The sequence below is a fragment of the Tenrec ecaudatus genome, chromosome 13, assembly GCF_050624435.1.
Source record: "Tenrec ecaudatus isolate mTenEca1 chromosome 13, mTenEca1.hap1, whole genome shotgun sequence".
Lineage (NCBI taxonomy): Eukaryota > Metazoa > Chordata > Mammalia > Afrosoricida > Tenrecidae > Tenrec > Tenrec ecaudatus.
Window position 1 is genome coordinate 19,855,300 of NC_134542.1, and position 19,711 is coordinate 19,875,010.

A 19,711-nucleotide genomic window follows, 5' to 3' on the forward strand; every position below is an offset into this window, starting at 1 on the left:
GTCACCGTTTAGCCCCGCTGGGATATGGCCACTGGATTCCCAGGGAGTTTGCAGCGGTCTGGCTGCCGCCTTCATGCACTCAAAGCTGGCAGGGGCCTTAGGCTCCGCCACTGTGAGCTCTCATGTGCTCCTGTGGGTGCCCTCAGAAAACCCCTCTCCCTCTTCTGCCAAAGAAAAGGGCTCTTTCTGCCTCACTGATCACGGCTTCAGGTGAGGGCTTCCTTCCCCCACGTGCACCCCTGTGGGTTGGGCACAAGGCAAATCTGGGGCCAGCAGAGACACTAGCTTCTCATCAACCAATCCTGAAAGGTCCACAATCCTTTGCGAAGGACCTTTGACATGTACTGCTCCCTGACCACCTCCCAACAGTTTTTGCTTCTCCATGTTGAGTGTGACGGGTTCAGGAAAAGCAGGGCGTCCCCCTGCTGCCTCCTAGGGGTTCCTTCCGGACTGAGGAGCTGAGATAGTCATTTCACCTCTTCAAGAGCCTTGCCAATTATGTAGGTTTAAAGTCTACCCCATGTGTTCGTGAAGAAAGGGGAGAAACAAAATGGACTTAGACACTAATATGATTTGACTTAAAGTGGTTTTGTTTCCAACAGCCAGAATGCGTGGGGCAAGAGAGCAGACTGTGGGCTAGGCACTGTCAGTAGTTCAAACCCAGCAGCTCGTTCCCGGGGAGAGAGATGAAACTACCTGCTAACTTAAAGGTTTACCGCCTCAGAAACCCTACACCAGTTGCTGTTAAGTCGGGACTGACTCAGTGACAGTGGGTTTGGGTCTAAGCTGACTTCAAGGGAGAGCCCATCCTAAAGATCTCTCTCATTCCCCATTTCCTCTCATGGAAAATCTCTGACCAGTGGTAGAGTCCTGGGTCTCAAGCAGCCTGTTCAGCATGCTCACCTATTTTCAACTCATAATTTCATTCAATAATAAAGAAATTCACAATTTCATTCAATTCAATTCATAAATTAACAACTTCATGATAACCCCCCCCAACAGACATGTGACAAACGCCTTCTCAAAGAAGAAGTCATTCATCTAGAATAAGTGTGAACTCTAGCATCCTTAAGTGTCTGCAGAGTGGTTTGAGGGGAAAAATGAGCAGAAAATGTTTTTGCTCAAGTTCCATTAAAATTCAAACTTCAATGGAAGAGACCTGGTGTTTTGAGGGAGACCAGAGATTCCTAACTCTAGTTACAGGAGCACACACCACCACCAGAGCCTGCAGAAGTCACACCACTCGCCCTTTGCCCCTGCAAAAGCCCCAACTCATCGCTGCATTGACTCAGAATGACAGTGGGCTGAAAACAGCACATATGTCCAAAGTAGCTTTTCATGTCGGTGTCACCTGCAAATTCGAGGAGCACTAGGTGACACCGTGATTGAAACACTTAGCTGCTACCCAAAAGATCCGCAGTTTGAACCGACCAGCCCACTCCATAGGAGAAAGATGAGGCTGTCTGCTCCCATAAAGAATGACAGCCATGGAAACCCTATGGGACAGTTCTACCCCGTCCTATAGCTATGGTCACTGTATGTCAAAACCCATTTGATGGCAGTAGGTTCTATTTTGTTTTGTCCTCAAATTCAGGTGACAAAATATGGATTTCAGTCCAAACTGTAGAAATGCTGTACAAGAAACAAGTGCATTTTGTGCATGGATGGTAGAGAATCTACAAAGCAAAGGGTCAAATCCTGCCAATGACTTTACAAGACTGTGTGTGTGTGTGTGCGTGTACGTGTGTGTGTGTTCCCAACACACTTAATGCTCTTTTAGGAATCCACATCCTGCCCCACTGATGCAACACAACAGACACCTACTTCCTGGGGAAAAGAGGGACTAAAGAAATGAGACGTTGTACAGGTTCCTCTGAAAACTCCCCACCTTGAGGCTCCTTCAGATCTTTACATGTCTCCATTTCCATGCAGACATCACTTGTTCTCAGTGTGAACTAAGATGTCTCACCCCTGTGCACGCCAACCCCATTGTTCATATCACAATGACCAGGAGCCCTGGTGGCACAGGAGGTAACATGTTGGATGGCTAACCACAGAGCCAGCAGTTCAAGCCCCCCAGCTGCTCCACAGGAGCAAGATGAGGCTGTCTGCTCCTGTAGAGACTGAGTCTCAGAAACCCACAGCACAGTCCACTCTGCCCAACAGGATCTCTAGGGGTCAGAACTGAATCAGTGGCAGTGAGTCTGAGTGTTTAAACTTTTAATTAGAAACTAACTGGCTGGGAGCTGAAATTTTTACCTATGGTACTTCATTTAACAATCTTAAAAACCTTACTTTTAACATACTGATGATTAAGCCGGGACAAGGAAAAGTGAAGTAAGTTTTCTATAATTGCACAGTCAGTAGTAGTGCCTACATTAGAAACCAAGTTTTGTCTGACTTCACAAAAAAAAAAAAATCAGCTGCCTTCGAGATGACTCTGACACATGGACCCCGGGTGGCAGTGTGGAGCTGGGCTCCACTGGAGTGCCAACGGCTGGCTTGTTTAGAATGAGATAACCAGACCTTTCTAGCCTCGGACTTTTGGTTTGAATTCCAGCACCTAACCAACCACTTGACTCTACTTACCTCGGAAACAAAACTGAAACTCAGTTTGTCCTTGGCTCCTTAATTACTCTTAACCTTTGGGCTGTAGACAAAAGCCAGGTGGGAAAGCACTCTCGCACTGTCTATACTGAGCCCCTTTGCATACAAAACACTAACCGAAAGCCTATGGGGTTCAAGTGTAAAAGAAAAACCACCCCATGACTGCGGCCAAGTTCCTCAGCTGAAGTCCAAAGAGGAAAATGCTGAGCTACCACGAAAGTAAAGGAGCACCCCATGGCCTTCTCACCAACTCCATGGCCAATCCCACACGCCCTTCCAGGCAACGGAGCCCATTGCCCAACGCCTCAGGGTGGGGCTAAGAAATCCTTCTCTTCTGCACATACTATTCTTTGTCAGTCTGCATCCCCTTATGTGTATCTTCAGGGCCAGGAACTCTGAATATAAGCTACTGGGCTTTTAATCCAAACTAGGAAGAGGCTAAGGCTGAAGGCCACTCTTAGAAGATGTGGGTGGTCTACTCCCAATCAGAGATGCTGTGGAAGGTGGAGTCTTTACTCTCTAAAAGGTTCCATGTCTTGGGTGTCTCTGCAGTGGCCACTGCCCTCATTTCCTCTCACATTCCCCATGACCCGTATGCAGCATGGCCACTTGGAGAAGGGTCAGCCGTCTTCCGAGAGACACATAAGGGCACGAAGGCCAAGGAGGTGAAATGTGTCTGTCACTCTCCTTCTGGGAGACAGCCCCAGAACTATTCAGAGAAACCCACCCGGGTTGGCTCAGATGGCTGCGTTGGTAACCACCAAGCAAAGAATAACAAAGCAGACAGTGACCTGTGTCAGGTGCCAGGGGGCCAGGGACCGGGCTGCCTGAGGTTCTAGCTAGGCCTCTGCTTCCCCTTTATGGGGGTTCTGATTGGGTCAGATATTTCTGTAAGGTTGCTGGAAGCAATCAACCGTTCCTTGTCCAACCAGATATGACTTTTGCACCGAGATCAGTGAAGTCAGAGTGAAGCCAAAGTGTGCCATATGACTTGAGTGCAACTGCTTCCTTCCTGTTCTTGAAACTACTCGCTATAAAGTATCTACTAAGACACACTGCTCTCTACCCCCAACCATTGCCAAGCAGCCATCAGGGAAATAACTCTATCATCCACAGGATGGGGAGTGACAAACTCAGAAAGGCTTGCCACTCGACTCAACTCACTGCCACTGAGTCAATGTCAACCCACAGTGACCTTATAGGGCAGAACAGAATGGCCCCTGTGGGTTTCCGAGAGGCTAACTTCTTGTGGGAATAGAAAGCCTCCTTTCTCCTGTGGCGAAGCTGGGGTTTCAAACTGCTGGCCTTTCTGTTAGCAACCCAACACAACTCACTGCGCCACCTGGAGCAGGAGGTTCAAAATCTAAGAAGTGAAGGAAGAGAGAAACCCCTTTCAGAATGTCATACACTGAGAATATGGGTTCAGCAACAAAGTCAACGTCCGGACAGGTGGCCTACGACTGGCATCCAAACTCCAGACAACAGGACCTCAGGGCAGCTCTTTGAGCCTACTCCCTGAGCAGTCTCTGGGCTCACAAGCCCCTTCTCCCAGCCCCACTCATGTCACTAAGCACACTGTGCTGACACTTTGTGTCCGTGTGGACACAAAGGAACCTAGAGACAACCTACTGTCTCCTAGGAAATCACTGCCAACGAGACACAGTAAGGAAAGAGCAGGGTGACATTGTCTTGCTACTATGTCCGTTGAAGACCACACACAGCCACTAATGGAAACTTTGTCTCCAAAACACCCAACTGAAATCCAAATTAGAAAACTTAATGGGGTTGATGTAAATTACAAAGGTTTCACCACAAGTTCCACTTCTTTCTTTCAGCCCACATACAGACATTGCTGAAAGACAGGCAAAGACATTTATACCAATTACTCTAAATCCGAAGGCTCCCCCATCGGCTAGCTCACCCTCCAATTAATGGCTTGCAGGGGACTTGCTTAGGAGCCATGAACTGGCCTCACCTGGAAAACTATTTTGAATAAACTAATCTAGTTTACAAAGCTATTCATTTCAAGTGTTTCTTGTTCCAACCCGTTATCCTCGGGAGGTAAGAGGTCTTAAGCAGGGGAACATAGCCTGTTGAGTTCAAGTTTAGAGGAAAACAACCCTGTGTCTATGTTCAAAGAGATGAGGTGCAAGTTCGTGGGAAGCATAGTCGCTGAAACAGCTCTGCAGACACCTGGAAACAGTGGTCCAAGGTCTGGGCAAGCACCGCCCACCCTGTAAAGGTGCTTATCTTGGGGAGGGAGGCAGGGAAAGGTGGGGGTTGGGGAGGACGGGGGACGGACAAGGGAATGGGTTACTTGTCCAGTTTACTTCGTAGGCATCTGTATGGTTTGGTCTTAAAAATGAAAAAAATAAAATTACTCTCATGAAGCACAGAGTTTTTCCAAGAGTCTCCAGGGCACTTCTCCTCCTCTCCTTAGGAAATCTGAAGGAATCTACACAAAGCCTACTCGGATGAGTGAGTTTAGTAGAGGTGCACAAGACAAAAGATCAATATGCAAAAATAAATTTTATGCCTGTAGCCTAGCAACAAATAATTCCATTCATAATAGAACCAAAAATAATAAAATACCTAAGGATAAACCTTAAAAAAGTTTTGTACATTGAAAACTGCAAAATACTGCTGAGAGGAATGAACGAAAATCTATATAAATGAAGAGCTGTGACATGGTCATGAATTAGAAGACTCAATATTGCAATTCCTCCTAAATTACTTTATAAATCATTTTGAGCTGCCTGAACAGCTTTGTCGAACATCAGCTGACCACAAATGCATGGCATGCTTCCTCAAAGACATGCTGTTTATTTTTCCTGGCTCCATGGTTCAAATTCCTGTCCAAAATTCAAGCAGGTTTTTTTACATCATTTTATTAGGGCTTATACAACTCTTATGACAATCCATACAGCAATTGAATCAGGCATGTTTGTACATATGTTACCCTCATTCTCTTCTAGACATTTACTTTCTATTGAGCCCTTGGCACCAGCTTTTTTTTTCTCCTTCCCAAGTAGATTTTCTTCTGTAGAAATAGACAAGCTAATCCCAAATTTTTATGAGAATACCCAAAACAATTTGAAGAAAACAAAACAAAGTTAGAGGGCTTGCACACTGTCTCATTGCAAAACTTAGTACAAAGCTACAGGAGGCAAACATTGGGTTGGCATGAGAATGGACACAGAGATCAGTGGAACAGAATGGCATCCAGAAGTAAGTCCTTACATTTATGGCCAACTGATTTTCAACAAAGTTTGTCCAGGCAGTTCAATGAGTGAAAACATAGTCTTTTAAACAAATGATGCTGGGGGGGGTGGTAAAATGATGCTGGGACAGCTGAATACCCATGGGCAAACAAAGTATCTAGACTCTCACCTCACACCATACACAAAAATTAACTCACAATGGGTCAGAGACCTAAATGTAAGAACTAAAACGATAATCTTTTAGAAGAAAATATTAGTATCTTGAGTCAAGCAAATTAAATATGGTGTGACCCCCAGAACATAATCTATAATGTAATAATCTGATTAACTGTACCTCATCAGATAAAGGCCACCAGTGGCCACCAGTGGGACAAGGAACAATAGTGGGAGTATGTAACAGTAGTGTAGGACACCTTCTCCTCACTTATGGATATAGTTAGGTTACAAGGATCAGGTCATATTAAAAAATGGAGGATGGTCACAACAGATCACAAACTAGAGGCCGATCATCATTACATAAGTGCCAAATTACATCATTGCATAACTGCCAAACTACTGTGAACCACAACCCAGCCAAGCAGGCGTGCTGACCTTCCACCACCACAGCCAGTGTCACTCGCACACACCCCCGCATTCACGTCAGCCTTTCCCCAAATCCTCCTGGAATGGCAGTGGTTGGGTAGGGTCGCCCTTGAGCTTCCCTGTGGTGTCCCTTCTATTCCTAGCCTGTCAATGTCATTAATGCACAAAATAGCAGGATAGTAAATTTATTTTTGTTGTAAACGCAAAAATGTCAAATTATGAGGTAGTCAATGTAAGTGAGGATGTGGTGTACATGGGATTATATCACGGTTAACTTCCTGACTCTGATCAAGTAGACTGGCAATATAAGAGACTAGCCTTCTTTTCAGAAACGTTTGAGGAGCCTCAGAACATATTGTATACATAAAGGGGAGTTCCATCTGCAATTGACTTCCAAACATTTCAAAATCACCCACACATACAGAAAGACCATGAGTGACTGGGCCCTGGTGGCACAACAGTTAAGTGCTTGGCTGCACTCAAAACCACACAGTGGCTCAGAGGAAGCAAGATCTAGCAATCTGCTTCCATAAGGAAAACCTATCAGGCAGTTCGACACCCCCACCACACAACCTAACTCCACGGACTGGCAGAGAAATGAACTTCTTGGGAAAAGTACAGTCACGATGCTCCTTGGAAGCAAGGATGGCAAGGCTTCTCCTCACGTCTCTTGACAGGTTATCAGGAGGGACCAGTCCCTGGAGAAGGACATCATGTTTGGTGAGGCAGCGGTCAGGGAAGACAAAGACTCGATGAGATGGATGACACAGTGGCTACAACAAAGGGCTCACACTAGGTGGTGCAGGACCAGGCAGCATTTTATTCCTTTGAGCTTAAGGCCGCCAGGAGTCAGAACTGACTCAATGGCTCCCAAGAGCAACAAATGGCTACCAGGGGCCTTCAGAAAGTCTGTGGGAAAATTCCTTTATCTTTAATTCCATTTGACTGCAAGCCCCCTCATGCATGTCTGCCTATGTGGGGCAGGGAAAATGAGTGAGTGATAAGGGAACAGGCTAATGTGGCCCCAGGGCCACGGTCTGTGATGGCAAATGCCAGAGCCGGGCAGACCACGTGACCAGAAGCACGCTTTCTGGGCCAGCCACACAAGAGTCCTGTCATTTAGGGGGGAATGTGGTTTAAACCTGACTCTGTGAAAACCTCCCTGCTCAGCTAGACTCTACAAGTCCTTGTCTTGCCCTCCACAGGGAGAGCAGCTGCTGTCAGCACCAAGCTGAGAACCAGGCTGAGATGGAGACTTCAGGGCTGGGAAACAAGGGGCCACTGTGCGCAGCTAAGGCTTCCGTGACCCGCTGCTATTCAAGGAGGAACGCATTATCTTTTAATCCCCTGGAAATTTGATGGGAATGTCAGATTTGGGTAAAGCTGCGCTAAGGCAGGGGAAGCCAGAGGGCTACAATCCGAAGCTTTCGTCCTTTCTCAAATTCCTTAATATAGACAGATCACTAATTCTGTGACCCAGGGATGGACTACAGTGGGAGACTGGGGGGACAAGGTGGGAGTGGAGGTGGGGGAAGTCAGACCAAGAAAGGATCAAGCACATTCCTCAGTTGCCTCTTAGTTTAGGGCCCAGGAAAGGAATGAGCTCACTACAATTGCACAAAGACGATTTAGCCTCAAGGGGCTATGGGGCTAAGTCCCTGAGATGGGTGTTCAAGCAACACACATAATCTGAGCACTCCAGGGATGTGACCTCACCCTGACCTCAGCAGAGCTACTCCTCCATCCAGTCTTTCCAGCTCCACCTTCCAATATACAAGTCACTTCCTGACTTCCCTTCACTAAAGCCAGACCAGCCCTGACATTTCAAAGAACTTCTTCCAGGCACTTGCCCTCCTTTCGTTGTTTCCACTCCCAGCGCCTCATTTGCTCTTCCTAGTCCTATCTCGAAGGCCACTGGCAGATTAGCTTTGTTCAAATACTGCTTTATCTGTTCACTCCCTTTTGAGAAACCACCCAGGAGTTCCTGATAACTATCACAGTGGTCCACCCCAGCCTACACCAGAACAACCTGCGCCCCACCTTCACAGAGCATCCAGTAAGTGTGGCGAGGTTGCTGTGGCTGCTATGGGTCAGTTCCAACCCATGCAGCAACCCTATGCCCAGCGGAAACACGGCCAATTCTCCCCACGATTGTTCCCATGCCTGAGCCCACGGCTGTAGCCACGGTATCAATCCATCTCCTTGGGGGCCCTTTCTCGCCTTTGCTGCCCCTCTACCAAACCTGAAGTCCTTCTCCAGGGACTGGTCTCTCCTGACAACATGCCTTAAGTAGCTAAGACCTAGTCTCTTCTTGCCTCTAAGCCTTAGAATCTAAGGAGCACTCAGGCTCAACCTCCAAGACAGGTCCGTTGGTCCTTTTAGGAGTCCTTGGTACTTTCAACTTTGTGCTCCAGCACCACAATTCAAATGCATCTTTATTCAATGTCCAACTTTCACATGCACCAGACCCAAGAGGGGGTATTTTCAATTGCCTTAAATGGGCGTGAAAGTCGGGTGGGGCTAGAAATCTGCATTTCCAGCAATCAAGAGAATTCTCATGTAAGTCAGTAAATCTGCATTTCTTAGAGAGGGTGAAAGGACCCCTCAGTTAGGCCTCAAGCTTTTATGTTAGGCTTATTTATATTTTCTCCCACCAGGACTCCCCAAATCCCCCATTCTGAAGCACCCAGCCTCAGGAACCTGGGCATCCTCCTTGGTCACCTGTATTCAGTAGTTAGAACTGCCAAGCTGAGGCTGCTCTCCATCTGCTTGGGGGTCTAAAGCATTTCTCAACTTGGAGGTCGAATGACCCTTTCACAGGGATCACAAGATTCATAACAACAGTAAAATTACAGTTATGAAGTAGCAACAAAAATAATTTATGGCTGGGGGTCACCACAACATGAGGATCTATATTAAAGGGTCATGCATTAAGAAGGTTGAGAACCATGGGTCTAAGGGAATTCTGCCTCGAGTTTCCTACTTAAGTGAGCGTGAATGATGTATAGCCTACACTAAAAACTAAAACCTCAACTGCTGTGGTCTCAGACCATCTCCCAGTCCCCAGGGGCCAGTCCCAGATCACCTTGGACCAAGTGTCTAGTCCAGGGGTTCCTCAAACTACGGCCCACGGGCCACATGCGGCCCACCGCCAGGTGTTTTTGCCCCATTTTGTTTCAAAATAAGATATGCATGGTGTGTATAGGAATTTCTTCATAGTCTTTGTGTGTGTGTGTTTTTTAACTATAGTCCGGCCCTCCAACGAGTCTGAAGGACAGTGAACTGGCCCCCTATTTAAAAAATTTGAAGACCCCTGGCACTAGTCCAACTGAGAGCAATTATTCATCAGCCACCGATTCCAAGGCCCTCCTCCATTGCAGGCGAGCTGGGGCTCTAGGCCTCTGCAGCTTCCTTGTTCTTCTTGCCCAGGGATTTCCCCAGTCACTCACTGGGGGCACCAGAAATGCTCACAAGCTCTCTGATGAAATGTCTTCAATTGCTCGACAGTTAGGTATATAAAATGACTGATCCAATTTACCCAGACTCCAGCAGAATAGGGAGGAATGTAGGAATCAGGCCCATTTTCTCTTAGGAAGCAAATCCCAAACAGGAGGGATCAAGTTCTGAAGTCCCACCTGAGAGAGGGCTGCCACTATCACAGGGCCCAAAGAGAAGGGAGGGGAGGGGTGGGGCAAGACAAAGCTGAGATATGTGAAGCCAGCTAAGTATCTACACCCATCAGATGCAGTTAAGTAATGTAAAAACCAGTGTGCAAAACCCAGGAAAAAATGCAGGTTATACAGCAAGCATGGCTAAGGAGGGTAAATCTATCTATAAATTACCCAAAAGTGAAGCCAGTCCAAAGCTTAACATGACTGAATTGTGAGCTAGCTCTCCTGACCCCTAGACCTTTATGAGCTTCAAGAAGAAATGTCTTTCAGCCAGGGTCCTTGGGGTGCCTGGTTTCCAGTAGGCAAACTATTTTCAGAATAGTACCAAGAAGCCACTTGCCTTTTTTACGGTGCTAACGTTTGCCCTGATGGTGGGAGAGGAGCGAGGGGTGAAAGTGCTGGCACCTGGCCCAGGACTCAAGACAAGCGCCGTGAGACAAGACCCTCAAGACAAGAGCTGGTCTAGGAGTCATTGTGCTCTTTGCCACCAAGCACTTCATCATGCAGTGGGGAAAATAAATACCCATTCCACTTAACAATGTCCGCGATGGATCCTCCGAGACCAGGTCTGGCGGTTGAAGACAGGTGGGACACACACACACACACACACACACACACACACACACACACACACACACACACTCAGTCACCTTTCAGGTCAGGAACTGAACCCACCCCTGAGACAGAATGCTCAACCTTCAAAGGTCAGAGGTGCAGCAGAACCCAAGGGCAAAGTCTCCAGGGTTATGAAAGAAAGAGGAGTGGAAACAGAAAGTGCTGGGAGAACTCAGGGTGGGGTCGGGGGGAGGGCACTGGGGAGACTGCACTGGATGAGTTGTTGAGAGTGTGAGTTGTTGACCGTAAAACTCATGATCTGCTCTGCACATCTTCACCTAACTCAACATAGAAAGTTGTTTTCTTTTAAATTTCCGATGACCAATGAAAACTATATTAAATCTCAACCCCTGCCCACATCCTCCACCAAAAAAAATCTCAAGCCTAGAGTGCACATCTCCTAATGTCCTGTATGTTTATTACAACGAAAAGCACCCAGGAAGCACTTCTGCTTAGAGAAGACAACAGTTATCTCCCAGCAAAGCACTCACGTGGTGGCTGGAATTGCAAGCTTTTGTGTGGAACACCATGTTAACTTGGTTATTGAGGCGCTGGTATTTGGCAAACATTTTCTTGGAAATAAAACAAAGCAAACCTGTCACTTCAAGGAAAACAACCGAGGGTTCTTGTTGGCCATGATGAAATTTGACCTTCCAAATTTAGAACACTGAAGAACTTGTTGTCTGCCATCATGAACTTGAGAGTTTCCCAATGAGGTCATAGGGATCGTGTGAATAAGATTTTTGATACTGTATAATGAAATATGGCAACATTTGGAAGATGTGCATAACTCTGTGAACCAGTATTTTCCAGATGCCTAACACATGTTGCTACAGAACCATACCTGGTTAAGAGATCCCTTCAGAGTGTAAGACAGACCACCGGATGTTCATGGGACCAAGTGTGACAAGTTAACCGATGTAATTTCTGCTTCCACCCAGCAATTAACCTTTACAAAACCAGCCCTCACAAAACCAAGCCCACAGTGATCTGGGAAGGCTATTGGATTACCCATACGCTTTCAGTTAATCTCCATAAGGCTGGATTTTTTTTTTTACAAGTCAGCCAAAACAATATATTACAAGAGACTGACTTCAGAAACAGGAAATCAAAAAGGAAAAAAAAAGAAGGAAAATCTAGTGGCTTTCTATTAAGCCAGATATTTAAAAGGTTTGCAAAACAATGCCACTCCTCTAATTTTTGAAATAATAGCATTTTGTTTTTTTTACTTAAAAAAATTGCTACCTGTGATAACCAGTCCAAACCACGGCCATCAAGTCAATTCTTAAAACCAAAAGTCTAGAAGGTCCTGAAACTAAAAGTGTGAAGTTGCTGGTCAAGAGCAGCACAGCCTATTCAGGGCATCTCTGGGACTCCTTACTGACAGACAAGGTACTTCGGATTTCAAGGCACTGCCAGGAGTTGTTCCAGAACACCAGACCTGCCTTCCCAGTTCAGCCAGGAGAGAGGCTGACAAAGCCCAGGACATTAAAGGAAAACCCTGTCTCTCCACTTCTCTGGCAGACCAAATGGCCCAGCCCTTTGCTAAATCCAAAAGAGCTTCTGCTCAGACAATCCCTAGGCCATAGAAGGACCAGCAGGGGGCAAGGACAAACCTTGAAGTAACTTCATCTAGATCCAGTTTGTCAGCAAGTAACAACTCTCCCTGCACATATTCAGTCCTGTCTGCGGGTTAGGCCTTCCCTGTTCCCTTCTTCCCCACCTTGTCTTCTGCCTATCCCCTCTGGACTCAAGTCTTCCCCCCTCTGCCTAGCACATAGTAAGTGTTCAGCAAACGATTACCATGCACTCTCCCAGAGCTACTTCCCCATCCTGTGACTTCAACCACCCCCTACACACGGGACTTTCTATCACCCTCCAGGGAGGCCTGGTAATGCTACCAATGGCATTGGCTAGCTAACCAAAAGGGCAGAGGTTCAAGCCCGACTGCTGTCCCATGGAAGAAAGTTAAAGGCTGTCTGCTCCTGTAAACACTTACAACCTAGGAAACCTAGTACCGAGGGTCACCACGTGCTGAAATGGACCTGAAATGGACCCGATGGCGGTGGGTTTGTTTTGTGTGGGGACCACCATCCAAGACCTCTGAGTGCTGAGCTCCAGACCAACCTAACCACCTCCTAGGCTTCCAGTGCTCAAAACACGACCACTGACCTTTCCCTGCAACCTTGCCCCGCCTCCAGACAGCCTCTCTCCAATCACCATGCATCTGGTCACTGAGCCAGAGCCCTTTCAGGCTGCCCCTTGGCCCACTCCCCTTGTAACTACCTTATCAGCCAGTTTTGAAGATCTTTCCCATCTCTCAACCCTCTTCTATTCCTTCTGCGGCCCTCTTCAAGGCCCTATGTGTGGCCTGGACTGCCCTTCCTCTCCCTCGCCCTTACTGCCACGCTAAGACCCTTCCGATAAACTTGCCACAGCAAGTGTCCCACCGCAATCTCTCTCCAACACAAAGCTGTTGTTACTCTGCTGCTCGCCATCCTTTTGCGGGTTTCCTGGAACATAATCTTCAACCCACTTCACTCTAGGGCTCCCCCAAAGGAATCGTCAAAACTGCTTTTTAAATTCTTAAAGTTCCTTGCGCATTTTAAAGCTAAAGTTTTTCAGCACAGTTTCTTCACTGTGCTAAAAAGAAGGAAACATTTTAGGGAAATGTCTCAAGTTAACTGTAAGTAGAACCCAGTTCTTGAGTTGATGAAATTAGCTCTAATTATTGTTCTGAAGAGACCCACTTAATTAAAAGAAAGGCACCTTGGTGGTGCTGTGGGTGAGGCACTGAGCTACCACCTGAAAGGTCAGCAGTTCAAATACACCAGCCACTCAAGGGGAGAAAGAAGTTGTCTGCCCCTGGCCTGGCCTTGGAAACTATATAGGGTCACCGCAACTTGATGGCAGGTTTAGTTTTTTGTTTAACTACAAAATAAACAAATATTTTTTCTTTTATTTTTAATACAAGGTTTATCCAATATATCGTTTTAAAAATCTGGTGCCCCCCCCCCCACAAACAAAACACTACAGTTGCAGTTTAACTACCTTTGTGTTTCTGAATCTAGAATATTCCAACATGGAACAAGCATCACCCTAACAGTTATAGGTTACACGTGGAAAGATAGGAGCCATCAAGGTTTGGGAGGTAAATTAATCACTAATAGAAACCTCCCTGAAATTAGTATTCCCAGCTTATCCCGTGTTTAGCAATCTCGCTAACTGGTTTTGATATTCAGAATGAAACACCACAGTGAAGACTTAGGAAAACAACCAGGGGTGTGCAACACCCCCCACCCGCCTACCCTTTTTAGTGAGGAAGACCCCCTTTCTTTAGTAAAGACGACCAGGGCCATGGAGTTGATTCTGAATAGAGTAAAACTGCCCCTCTGGTTTCTGAAGTTATACATCTCTCTGGGATCAGAAAGCCTCTCATTCAAAGCTTGTCTCCTTTCTCTCTCACACACTCTCTCTCTCTCAGCAGCCTAACTTGTAATCCATTATGACACCAGGGCTCCTTTTAGTAAAGTTTAGGGTTTTTGTTTTGTTTTTTGGGGGGAGGAAAGTAAAAAATCATTTTGAAGTTGAAAACAAAACAAACAAAAAAACAATTAAGTCCATTCGGACTCATAGTGATCCTACAGAACAGGGAAAAGCTGCCCCCTACGCTGTAAGCTTTACAGTAGCAGACGGCCACATCTCCAGTGTAGCAGCTGGCAGGTCCCTACTGATGGCCTTTTGCTTAGCAGCCAGGCACTTAACCACTGCACCACCAGGGCTGTCAGGGGATCTTTTTAAAGCTGGAAGTGAACTCTTGGCTATACTAGCTTTGTAAAAGCTGCTGCTTCGGAAAATACAGTTGTAACTCCTGATCAGAAACACCCCACCTGGTTTTCCATCTAAGTCGTTCCCTCCAGGCCCGGCCCAGCTCAGCTCAGGATAGTCAGGCTGTGGCCAGCTCCCACCTCAGGCTTTGCTGTATCTTTCAAGAGCTACTCTGTATCCAGAATGTGTTCCCACCTCCTTATTCCCAGAAAACACTTGACAGCAACTGGTAACTTTCTGGGCTCCAAAGAGCTGGTTTTTCTGTTAGCAGTACGGACGACAAGAAACGGGAGAGGGCTGGTTGAAGCAGTCCTGAAGGGTCTCTGGCGGCTTGGCCCCCATCCCAACAGGTGCTGGCATAGCGACGATGCCTTAAGAGTGGCGGCATTAAAGCCATTTCCCAGATCCAGCCTGCACCGGTGGGGACCAGGGGGAATGTGCTTCTCCAAGGAAGTCGGGGCAAAGAGAGTTCCATTCTTGTTCTAACGAGCAGCGCGGGGGCGCACAGGGCAGCAAGTGGCTGTTGACTGACTCCAGTCTCCCCTGGACCAGGAGCTCCTAGAATACGCCTGCTTCGCTCCCCACTGTCCCCTCTCAGAACCTCCTACGGTGACTGGCTCACTAACTAATGATCAGTGTTTACTCAGAGCTGTTTGGCGAAAGATTCAGTGAAAGAGTGGAGGAGTGGGCGCCGGGTGTTCCATTCCGGGTGGGGGGTTGGGTGGGGGTGGGAACTGGGATCCTTATTGGCATCTGGTCGTTTAGGAAAAGATTTCTCAAGAGGGGCTGCGGGTGGGCAGCGAAAAGATGGGAATCCGTGTTTCGGTTCCGCCCAGAAATCCGAAAGGAGCCTGGAGTCACCCAGCAAGTGGGGATCATTTAAAGCGCGGCGCGGCGGGAAAGAGGACCACCCGGGCCCGGGGCACCGGGAGCCCTGCGGTGGGCGGACCAAGTTCGCGGGGCTCCGGCCCGGCAGGAGGCCGAGGCGCCCCCGCCTCAGGAGGGATGGAGGGGCGAGGGGCGGGGGCAGGAAGCGGGGCCCAGCGCGAAAGGACCCCGGGCCGAAGGCCGGGAGTCGGGCCAGGGGACCCCCTCGGCTCCAGAGCAACACTCACCTCGCAGACCCAGCTTCACCCAGCTCGGCGCCCGCTGCGCGCTGCTCGCTCCCTCGGCCTGCTTAGCCGCCAAGCCGGCGGCCTCCGGCGCCCCTAGCAACCGCGCAGCACCGCGCGAGCCACGCTCGCAGCCGCCACCGCTGCCAGCCGCGCACTTGCGCGCGCGCCCCCAGAGGACGGGCCGAGCGCCGGGGCCGGGCAGCCAGGGGGAGGCGGGAGGCCGGCGCGCAGAATCTTGGGGGTTGAGGGGCGGTGGAGGGGCGGAGTCAAGCAGTCAGTGGCCTCACGCACGCGCAGTCGCGTCTATGCTGGTGGGGTGGGGGACCTGGCGTGCGGCATTCTGGGAAATGTAGTTCCCTGGTTAAGTCCTAGAAAGGCAAAATTCTTGTACTCCAGAACTGGTCATCTTCAGTGTGACTCCACTTAACCCCTACAGAATCGTTCTTTGGACGTGCCTTAAATCGCTCCGAGGCAGTAAAAAGCCGCGGGTTTTATTACAAATTTCTTTTAAGTCGTACTTTCCAGTAAAAAAAAAAGTCTTTGTGTTTGCTCCTAGGAAACAGAGACTGCCTAATCCTCTCTACCACTTTCTAATCCAGTTTCTCCTCCCCCACCCGGCTATAGCTTGGAAACACCAGAAACTGGAAGAAACAAACAATGGAACCAGTTTCCTGGGCGTTTAAGTGTGAACCTTAAGAAGTACCAACTGGGGGGCGGGGAGGGGGCGGGGAGAAGCTGGGAGGGAGGGGAGAAAATGAGGAGCTGATGTCAGGGGCTTAATGTGAAGAGCAAATGTTTTGAGAATTATGAGGGTAACGAATGTATAAATGTGCTTTATACAATTGATGTATGTATGGATTGTGATAAGAGTTGTGTGAGCCCCCAATAAAATGATTTTTAAAATCTTTTAAAAAGAAGTACCACCTCATTCAGTATCTCATTATTTCCTCCAGACAAGACAGATTTGTGTCACCTCGGTTCCAGATGTCTCCAAACCTGATGGATTTAGAAACCTAAAGAGCGTTGGAGAAAGGATCTTTTCCAAGCTGTTGGCTATAGAAATAAAGGAGGCAATCAAAGATGAAACCAACATCGAAAAGAATATAAATGATCAATGAGTAATTGGTTCGGACAAGAGTCATTGATGGATGCTAAAACCATTAGAGAATTGTGGAGAAAGTTACACTTGGACAGTGCCTGCCTTCACCTGTATATACTAATCATATACTAATCCACCTTAAATCACTAACGTGAGGCATCGATATATTTTTCATCTCCCGATAAGATGCAATTTAAATAGTAATATTTATGAGGTAGTTTATTTTTAAATCTAAATAAAGGTCTAATATTAATCTTACCAAGCTTTAGGCTCTAATTTCCAGTTCCCAAACTACAAAGAGGAATAATTAAATGACACCACAAGAAAGTAATTAGTCAAATCCAAAATATAGGTCAATGTACAAGATAAATGACCTCATTTCTCAACAATTTAAGGACATTAAAAAAAGAGTTTCTCTTTTAAGATATTTAGGATATCAGATGTAATGAGTGGACCTTGTTTGGATTCTGATTCAAATAAATCACTGTAAAAACTTTTTAAAAGATTTTTTCAGACATTTTTGAGACAGTGGAGAAATTGGAATACAGACTAGGAACCTTCAAATCATAGATGACCATTTTTAAAAAGCATTGTGAATTTTCTTAGGTATTATAGTAGATTGAATGGTGGCCCTCCAAAAAGATAAGTCTATGTCTTAGTCTCAGGAACCTATAACTATTACATAGTTATATGGCAATCACAAATGAGATCATTAAGTTAAGAATTGTGAGAGGAGGCATTTTCCATGGTTTATCTGGGTGGGCCTTAAGTCCAATGATGAATGTCCTTACAGAGTGACACTTACAGGGGGATTTTAATGGAGGAGGAGCTAGAGAGGAGGAAGAAGCAATGGAACGACAGAGGCCAACCAAGAGTTGAGTGAGGAGAGAGCAAGCCAAGGACACCTGGAAGAAGCAAATAATGGATTTTCCTCTAGGGTCTGAAGAAAGTGTGAGCCCTGCCAACACCATGATGTCAGACTTCGGACCTCTAAAGCCATGCGAGCATACATATCTGTTGGTTGTGGTGGGGTTGTTTCTTGTTTGTTGTTGGTTTTATCATTTTATTGGGGGTTCATACAACTCTTATCACAATCCATATTTACATCCATTGTGTCAAGCACATTTGTACATTCGTTACCCTCATTGTTTTCAAAACATTTGCTCTCCACTTAAGCCCCTCTGTTGGTTGTTTTAAGCCACCAAGTTTGAGGTAATTAGTTACAGCAGCCACAGGAAACTAATCCTTTGTGACATCTTAATTACATAAGAAACAGATGTTGTGACTTTGGGGCAGCATAAGAAAATATCCTTATTTTTCAGACATGGGCCAGAGGTTTTCAGGAACTAAATGATAGGATGCCGGCTGTGTTTTCCAATACTCCAGCATAACCCAAATAGCACAGCAAGGGCCCGACTCTGGGCCTAAATCACTCTCCATTAAAAGTGACCAGGGCTCCTTGGAGAAATGGCTGATTCTAGAACTGGAATAGGAAATATGCAAGATGAGCCTGGAGTATCTTGTGCCAGAAAGCCAAGGGAATATTGATGAGGGGAAAAAAAACAGACAGACAGACAGAAAATACTACATTAATGCACAAACACTAACAGACATACTTCCCAACAGCTAAGAACTGGAAAAATTTGAGCAACAAAATAAAGTAACATTGGATTGTACCCCCAAAGCTCAGGCTGGTATTCATCAATGCCTGAATCAAAATGTGAGGAAAGAGATAACCTTCCTATGCGTATGAGTTTCAAATAAAGTATGCTGAAACTCTGTTCTGAAAGAGAAATGACTCCCCGCCCTTTAATTGTGCCCTGTGCAGATTGACTCTTTCTGAAGAGTACAGCGTGGAAACTTTACAGTGGAGAAACCTGACAGACACGACAGAGTCAGAACCATCCGTCAGAAATCGTGTTGATAACATCACGTGTTGAAAATGGCACTTTACCTCTGTGACCTTCCTCTGGAAACACACAACCTCACCAGAAAAACACCAGGCAAATTCCAAATATCCTAGAGATTATCTTTACCAGTGCTCCTCACAACCGACCAGGTCATCGAACACAAGGTCTGACTCAAATCAGAAAATGCCCCAGCCAAGAGCAGTCTACCAAGCCATGACAAGTACATGTGATTCACTATACGCTCTGGGAACAGAAGACTAGAGTAAGTAAACCCTAAGGAAATCCGAGTAAATGATGAACTTTGGTCAGCAGTTCTAACTTTGGGCAGCCCCCATGTGTCAGGATAGAACTGGGCTCCAGGGGGTTTCTGAATTTATCTCCAGGACAGCGGTTCCCAACCTTCCTCATGCCTCGACCCTTTCATACAGTTCCTCATGTGGTGGTGACCCCCAACCATAACATTATTTTCGTTGCTACTTCATCACTGTCATTTTGCTCCTGTTATGAATCGGGTGACCCTTGTGAAAGGGTCATTCGGCCCCTAAAGGGGTCTCCACCCACAGGTTGAGAACGGCTACTCTAGGTAAGCTCGAACCCCCAGCCTTTGGGATATCTGCAGAGCACATAAACCATTTGCACCACCTAGGGTCTCCTACGTAACAGCAGTATATCAGTTTTGGTTCACTAATTGTAAGGAACCCATTATTCTCATGTGAGATATTAATAATCATGGAAATTGTGTACAGGGGCAAGAAATAATAGGATAACTCTGTGTTCAATGTTTTTTCCTGCATACAAAGCTATTGTAAACGTAGTTTACTATTATTTTTTTAATGCCACGGGAATAGAGACCCAGCAAACCCACCCTAACCAAGTGATCAGGGGTAACTTCGCTAATAACACAAAAGAGTAACAGCATGAACCTCTAGATATGACGTACTAACAAGATGCATTACGACTTCAAAAGTGTTTCTACCAGAAGTGGGTGAGCTGAATCAAACTACTAAGAAATATCAAATCTATCCAAAGTGGCTTAGAGTCAGTGGTGGTTCGGAGTTTGGCA

General features: G+C 46.6%; 1 protein-coding gene across 1 annotated transcript in view; it reads right to left on the reverse strand.

The window, feature by feature from the left end:
- TTLL4 (tubulin tyrosine ligase like 4) overlaps positions 1–15,808 on the reverse strand; it is a 36,332-nt gene extending 20,524 nt beyond the window's left edge. Inside the window, exon 1 of the mRNA XM_075529308.1 lies at positions 15,640–15,808. The gene's annotated coding sequence lies outside the window, so the exon portion shown is untranslated. The remainder of the gene's footprint in view (positions 1–15,639) is intronic.
- Between the last annotated feature and the right edge of the window lie 3,903 nt (positions 15,809–19,711).